Here is an 8,382-nt window from a genome sequence, read left to right as displayed (position 1 = left end):
TTTCGATGCTCATTGTATGGTCTCAAATAGGACCTGTGGGCTTGGTATGAGAAGATAGACTCCTTTATGCTCTTCATAGATTTTACATGCTAGCACTATGATCCTATAGTTTATATTTAGCATCTTGAGGATGAGGTTTTGATCCTTGTGCTATATGTCGATGATCTTCTCCTCATAGGTAGCTCATCCTCTCTATTTTAGGATGTCCAGTGCACATTGATGGAATAGTTTTAGACGACTGATCTTGGTCTGTTACACTACTTTCTTGGTCTATAGATGATCTTTGTTTACTAGAAAAAGTATGCTCTTGACATGCTTCAATGCTCTTGACATGCTTGATTGCAAGCCTACTCCCACACCTTTTTAGTCCGGTGTTACCTTGTTTGCCTCTTGCACTTTGCCTTCAGTGGATCCTACATTGTATCAGTAGTTGGGTGGTAGTCTTTTGTACCTAACACACACTCATCCTAATCTCTCCTTTGCAATTGGTCTTGTCTCTTAGTTTTCACATGAACCTCATGAGAGTCATTGGCAAGCTGCCAAACATATTTTGAGATACACTCAGGGAACACTTATGTATGGCATTCATTACACCTCAGGAAATCCTCACATTGTTGGCTTCACTGACTTAGATTGGGTTGGTGATGTTGATGATTCGAAGTCTACTTCTATCTCTTTCTTTTGTCTTGGCTATAGTCCTATCAGCCGGTTGTGTAAGAAGAAAAATGCTCACTCACTTTCATCTATAGAGGCTGAGTATAGAGTAGCAGTGCATGCTAGTAAGGATATTTTATGGCTTTGGTAGTTGATGATTGAGTTTGGTTTTCCTCTTGATCATCCCACTGCTCTATGGTGTGATAATCAAAGTGTCATTCACATTTCTTGCAAATTGGTAGATCATTAGCACACTAAACACATTGAGCTTCATATGTATTTCATTCATTAGTAGGTCTAGGATGGTGTTCTCTCTTTGGAGTATATTCCCACTGATGCGCAGGTTGCTGACATCTTCACCAAACCTTTTGTATCACCACACTATCTTCAGTTGCATTCTATGTTTGGAGTTACAAAAGTTGTCCTTGGGGGGTCTTGTTGAGGCTTGCCTTCCTTCATGTTTTTTTAGCATGTTTGTTCTAGCTCTTTTTGGGGAAGAGTTTTTCCCACTAGGTTTTCTCCTTTATCTCCGATTTATAGAGATTTTCTTATTTGTTTACACTTATTAATTAGACCACTTTAATTTAATTAATTATGTTGTCTATTACTCTTGTTTACTTAAGCTATCTCTTAGGTGCATATAATTAATATTTTATATTAATTATAATGCGCAACCTTGTTTTTTTTCCTTTTTAGGGTTTCATTCACCTTTAAGGTTGAACTCTTGTAATTATTGTTTTTTACATCTTGGAATACATTTTCTCTCACTCCACTGAGATTTCCAAGATTTTCTTTTTCCTCTTTGGTTTCTTTCCAACAACAGGTTATTTTGCATGCAGGTGTTCTTGGCAAACTGTGGAGTTGGTTTTCTCAACTTCTATAGAAATAAAATATTATTTTTTGGCAATTTTTTTCTTGCACTAACAAAAATCATTTTAAATGTGGTGAATTAATCTTTTTCTTGCTGAGAGATAAATAAATGATGACTATTTTTTCCTTTCCAAAAATGAGATTGTAATGTCAGAGGAAAATTACTTGTTTCGTAGGAAAATGAATAATAATGGTCTTGGCTTATCATTAGTGGTAAATTGAAAAATTATTTAATTTGAAAGGGAATTTACAAGTGTATTGATAGTGACCTTTTAAGGCTTCAAGGTTACCAAGTGTACCAACTACTGACTAGTGTACTATCTATTATCAATAACATAAGTGACAACAATAAAAATAGAAGATGCATGTTAGGACTAGTTGCTTGAAAAGACCTAGAGCCACATGAAATTCTCCAAAATGGAGACAAATGGAAAATTTTGCATGGAAAATATTAACTAGAATGTAGTGAACATCTTATCAAGATTAAAATCATTAATGTGGTATTGATAGTTAGAATTATTACATTCCATTTACAACCATCTTGGTAAGCACTCTGACAGTCTCACATTAATGCGAGTACATTTACCACACTTGCAAATTAATAGGAATATGAAAAAAAAAAGATATGAAAGATCATGAACGTTGAAAAATTAAATGCAACTATTATTCAAGAGTCTCTTCAATTCCTCTTTCAATATCATTTCCCAAATTCTCAATTTAGTTTATAGAGTTTCTTAGAATTACAGGCTTGTAATTGTCATGGATACACCAATTTGGTTGAAATGTACCATAATGGGTCTACAAAATCCCTTTTTGGGCATGATACTCAAGGATGTCCTAGCCATGGTTTTTAAGGAAGACTTGATGCAGTACAAGGCATGAGAATCCCCTAAGGAAATTTCCAACTGTCCAAAAAATAACCACACAATAGAAACATAACAATAATCCAACAACAATGCAAGATCCAATACTAAGTCACAATACTTTATTCATAGATATAACTATTTACATGCAATGTGCCCCACTATAAGTCCTTCTAGGTTAGGGCCAAATACAACAATAATTACACTAACAATTCTATAAGATGCCACAAGATCCAACTTACAAACCCAATCCCAGCTAGTCAAAATCTAGAATTGGATAAGAACTCAAAAAAGAATCCACACTTGTACCCTTAGGTCCACAAAGCAATCCTCTGGTTCTCAATCCATAGCTACTATCCCTTCAAAGTTCACATCCTCTTCTCCAAGATAGATCAATTCATACCTAAAGACCCCACAAAACCCCTTACTTATACCCAACTAAGCTGCAAGTTAGCCTAGTTCATTACAAATTAAATTAAAACCCTTAAATTAAATATATGTTGAGCCACAAGTTGGCTACAACAAAATAAAAAATCCCAAAGTTAGCTACAACATGAAATAAATGCCAAAAGTTGGCTCACAAACAACTCGACACCTACAAGAACTAAGACCAAGCTAAGCACTAGAAAGATCAAGCCAAGCATAAACAAACTCCCAAGCACTGCCAAGCTCCCAATACATGTTGAGCTCCCAATATCTGCTGAGCAACCAACATATGCCAAGCATTCTAGTGAATGCTAAGAAACCCAATACAAGCCAAGCACAAGAGAGAGTGCTGAGCTCCAACAATGATCGAGCGTCCTTCAATGACCAAGCTCCTTGGCCACAACTACACCATTTAGTGACTGAGCACCACTATTTGGTGACTGAGTCCATAACTCTTTAGCCAAAATACCTCCAACCATGCAAGATTGCAAGTAAGCCCATGATGCTCCTACATTAGACAACCCAAGTTTGAAAAGATGTTCTTAGTAGCTAGAAGAACATCTTATAGGATTCAACACATAAATCCCAAACTAGTTCTTCACATACATATCATTCAAGTCTTCAACTTGTACACTCTTTCCCTTGTTCTTCTACTTCTTCTCATCCATCCTAGGTGTGCTACAGGTCTACTTTCCATGCTAATCTCCAACCTTCTCAGAATCCTTTAGCTCAACTCAGCTACCAATACTTAGTTTCCTCCTATCGAGCTCTTCATTTTGAAAAGGAATCAAGGACTACTTCTTGCCACCTTTCCCAATAGTAAACACATTTTTGACACAATCATGCACAACACTGCAATAATACTGCCAAGGTCTACCAAGAAACACATGACAATTATTCATGTTCACAATATTACATAATACTTGATCCTTATATTTCCAAAACTAGAAATCAACAAGGCATTTCTCCCTAACCTTTAAAGAATGCTCACTTTGCAGCTAGCCAATCCTATAAGGATAAGGATGTCTCACTCTCTTTAAACCATCTCCTTGGAAAAAAGGTTATCAATACTACCACCATCCACAATCACATTGCATACTTTACCACTAGAATTACAAAAAGTCCTAAACAAATTAGTCGTCTGAGAAGAATCTAGTGTCCTTTGACCAAGTAGTACTCGTCGAGCCAATAAACTTTCTCCTTGCTCAGGATGACTGTCTAGGACTGCAATCTTATTCACAAGAACTTTCCTACCATGAGGAAATTCAAAAGATCTATGTTGTTCTTCAATACATCTGAAACCATTACCACTAAACCCTCCTCCACCTATCCTTCTAATAGATTTTCGTTCATCTTCTACACTTGGTTTAGCCTTTTTCGAGCTATCTTGCTTCTCCTTTCCTCTAGCATTACCTTGACTTTTCCTCCTCAACTTATCTTCTGCCTTTTGGGAATAAGAACAAGCATCCTCAACCAAAGAAATATTTAGCATACCAACCTCATCCTAATTATTGAATCTCAAACCATTAATGTACTGAGCTACCATTTCCTTTGACAATTCTCTATGCCAAGATCGAATAGTCAACTTGTAGAACTCCTCGGTATAATCTTTCATAGACATATCCATCTATTTTAGTTTATGCAATCTCTTAAACAACTCAAGTTCACAATCAATAGGAATGAACTTAGCCTTCAACTTAGTCACCATCAATCTCCATCTAGTGATCTTGATTTCATCTTCTTCCTCTCTATTTCTTTGTAGTTCTTTCCACCAAAGAGAAACACATCCTTTGAACTTAGTTTGTGTCAACCTCACTCTGAGTGGATTCTCAATATCCTCAAGCTCAAAGTAGTCTTCCAATTCACCAATCCAATCAATCAGGTCTTTAGGAGTCAAAGTACTTGAGAAATTAGAAAACTCCATCTTATGCTTCAACTTCAACTAAGATCTAGGTCTAGCAAACTGATCAACCCTAGTTGCAATAGGTCTCTCCACATGATTAATTTTGTCTTCACTACTAGATCCAATAACTTCAAATTATTTAGCAACTTCCTCATAACTATATTTAGTACCCACATGCCTAGGTATACCACTTAAAGAACTCACAATTTTAGCAATCATGTCACTCTTCATCAGTGCAATCTCATATCTAAATTTTTCTCTAATCTTCTATGAGATATTTTCTTCCAAAAAATTACTAAGATCATGTTAGGGCCTAATCTTCTTGGAGGTATCTTCCAATTTTTTTGCAAACCCTAAGCAATAGATCCACAAATCCAAAAGATCAATCAACTACACTAGATTAACCTTCACTTCAAGTCTTAGTACAAACTACCTTAGCTTCAACGATCTATCTAAAGACTCAGGAACACCTTTTCTCTAATACCACCTAATGCAATACAAGGAAGGAGAATCCCCAAAGGAGATGCCCAACCCTCAACAAATAACCACACAATGTAAAATACAATAATAATGCAACAACAATGCAAGATTTGATACCAAGTCACAATATTTTATTCATAGATATAACTATTTACATGTAATATGCTTAGTTGTAAGGCCTTCCAGGTTAAGGCCAAATACAAATACAATTATAATAAAAACTTTACAAGAGCTCACAAGATCCAACTTACAATCCCAATATCAGCTAGTCCAGATCCACAACTGGATAAGAACACCAAAAATAATCCAAACTTGTACCCTAAGGTCTAACAAGCAATCCTCTGGTTCTCAAGCCACAACTACTAGCCCTTCAAAGTTTTCATCTTCTTCTCCAAGATGGATCCCTTCATACCTAAAGACTCCATAAAACCCTCTACTTATACTCAACTAAGACATAGACTAGCCTAGTTCATTACAAATTAAATTAAAATCCTTACATTAAATATCTATTGAGCCAAAAGTTGGCTACAACAGAAATTAAATACCCCAAAGTTAGCTACAACATGAAACAAATACCAAAAGTTTGCTCACAGAAAACTCAAAACCTATAGGAGCCAAGACCAAGCCAAGCATCGAAAAGACCAAGGCAAGCATCAACAAACTCCCAAGCATTGTCGAGATCCCAGTAGATGCTGAGCTCCCTTGATATTTGCTAAGAAACCAACATATGTTAAGAAAACCAATACAAGTTGAGAACCATAGAGAGTGCTGAGCTCCAATTATGATCGATCCTCCTTCAATGACCAAGCTCCTTAGCCACAACTACATAGTTTAGTGATCACACACCACTATTTGGTGATTGAGTCCACAACTCTTAGCCAAAATACCTCCAACTATGCATGATTGCAAGCAAGCTCAAGATGCTCCTCCATCAAGATGCCACATGTCCTTTTATCTGCTATGCTTTGTTCATGGCCCTTGGCCATGAATTCTTAAGAAATGAGAAGAGATACTAGGTGTTCAAAGATATTACCTCAAGCTTTCTCATGTATCTTCTCGACCTTGGAGGCAATCAAGTAGACATTTTGATGCTTCTGTGTAACATTTTTAAGGAAACATTTTTAGAAGACAATGCCAAAATTTTTGTATTGGCAGAGCAGGTAATAGGGTTGGGCATTGGCATCTCTTTTGCAAATGTAGTAGACAAGTGTTGAGACCAAGGCATGGGGAGCATTATACAGAAGCATCCCTTCCTACTTGACATGAATGAATGCCAATTGAATTTCCATTAGAAGTGGGCACAACTTGAGAGGGATTTTTGCAAAAGTGGTTGTTGTTGGACAATGTCAGTGACACTGACTTCACATGGATGCATAAGTTCAATGAAATTATCATCTCCAAGAGATTCCTGATGGAGGGGCTTGAAGATCTTTATGATTGAAGGCTTCAAGCCCTCAGTTTCTTGGTGCTCCCTATTCCCTAGTTCACTATTCCCTATTTCCTGTTTCCTCAATCCTTGCCCTTTGGAAAAAAAAAAGTTTTTAAGATAAATGTTTTTGATAAAAATGATAAGTAGTTACTTTAGATTGGGCCTTGCCCTTGAATGTAAATTACAAAATAGTAAAATTAGGCTGATTTAATCAGCTATTTTGAATATCTATGCTATGAATTTGTACAATATACAATCTCAAATATAATAAATAAAAGAAATAGTTTTTGGCTTCTCAAATCATTGTTCTTGTTAGTTTGCGATTCTATTTTTGGCTTCTCAATGCACTATTCAAATGTTAGTCTGTGACTTTGTTATAAGAAATGAACTGTTACAAAGTTAGAAACAAAAAAGTGTTTCAATAATCTCTTTATGGTTTCATATTTGATTAATCATTTATAGTAAAAAAATATTCAATTGAAAATTATCTAATGAAAATTTGTAATATGTAAATGTATGTCCTTTATATTTCAAAATCTATAAATTTTGATCATATATGAATGTAGGGGCCGGGGCCATGCAAGTTAATAGTTATAATAGTTTGAACTATTATTAATTTATTTAAAATTATTAAATTTTAAAAAAATAGTATGTTAAAGTTAAACTTATGATACATGTATCATCATGAATCATGAATCATGAATCATGAATCATGAATCCCGATCATGCAATTTAGATTATATAAATAATATTTGAAATTTGATTTGAAAATAAAAAGTTCAAATTATAAATTATATATAAATGTTCATATAAAATATTGAATATTAATTTATTAATTCATTACTTCCCATTTTCAAATCTAAATTTATTTAAATATCACGATCATTATAGATATTTTAAATTTTTATCATATTTTGAATTAAAAAAATGCCACGGTTATTTAAATTTAAAATTAAGTTATCATTATCAAGCTAAAGCAATTTAGGAAATATTGATTATAATCTAAATTAAATTTAATTAATTAAAAATTCTATGATTATCAAACTATGTTATCATTATCAAGCAATTATTGATCGATGAATGATAATTGATTAAAATTTACAAATTATAATTTTTTATTTTCAAAAATTTGAAGTTTCATTAATTTTACATGTTTAAATTTATTCTAATCCAAATCAGGGATTTTGGAAATTGTCAACAAATCCAAATAATTTGTATGTTTTAAGTTTTAACTAAATCATTTAGTTAAAATGTGTGCAATACTGCAACTGGTTACTGCACTTTGTGATTTAAATTTTTATTTATATTGTGCAACAATAAGATAAATTATTAATATTTGTTATGTAAAAGGTTTAACAATTCATGAATTGATCTGGACAATTCAATGAATGATAGATCAATGACCACAACTCTATTTCGGGTCAAATCTTGAAAGATCTAAGTTAAATTCTATTTCTACCCAAAATTGGGACACATGTAGTCCAAGATTCTCTCTTATAGTTATGTTTGAATCTTGACCATTGATTAAAAGAAAGATCGACAACCTGAGATGAATTTTAGATTGATTTGGAGAAGGTTTTCCCATGTGCCTAGATTCATCCGAAATTGTGAAACATGTCCAGTCATTGCAATACTTGATTAAGTATCATAATTCAATTATTATGTTTGGTCTTGTTTATTAGTTAATCTCTACTATTAAGTAAAAGAAAGATCAACAACCCAAGATGAATTTCGGGTAAATTTTGGGAATGCCATCA

Source organism: Cupressus sempervirens, chromosome 7, assembly GCF_028749045.1.
Source record: "Cupressus sempervirens isolate cs-2001-9-10 chromosome 7, ASM2874904v1, whole genome shotgun sequence".
In the NCBI taxonomy this organism is placed as follows: Eukaryota; Viridiplantae; Streptophyta; class Pinopsida; order Cupressales; family Cupressaceae; genus Cupressus; species Cupressus sempervirens.
Note: the sequence above shows the minus strand (reverse complement) of the source record.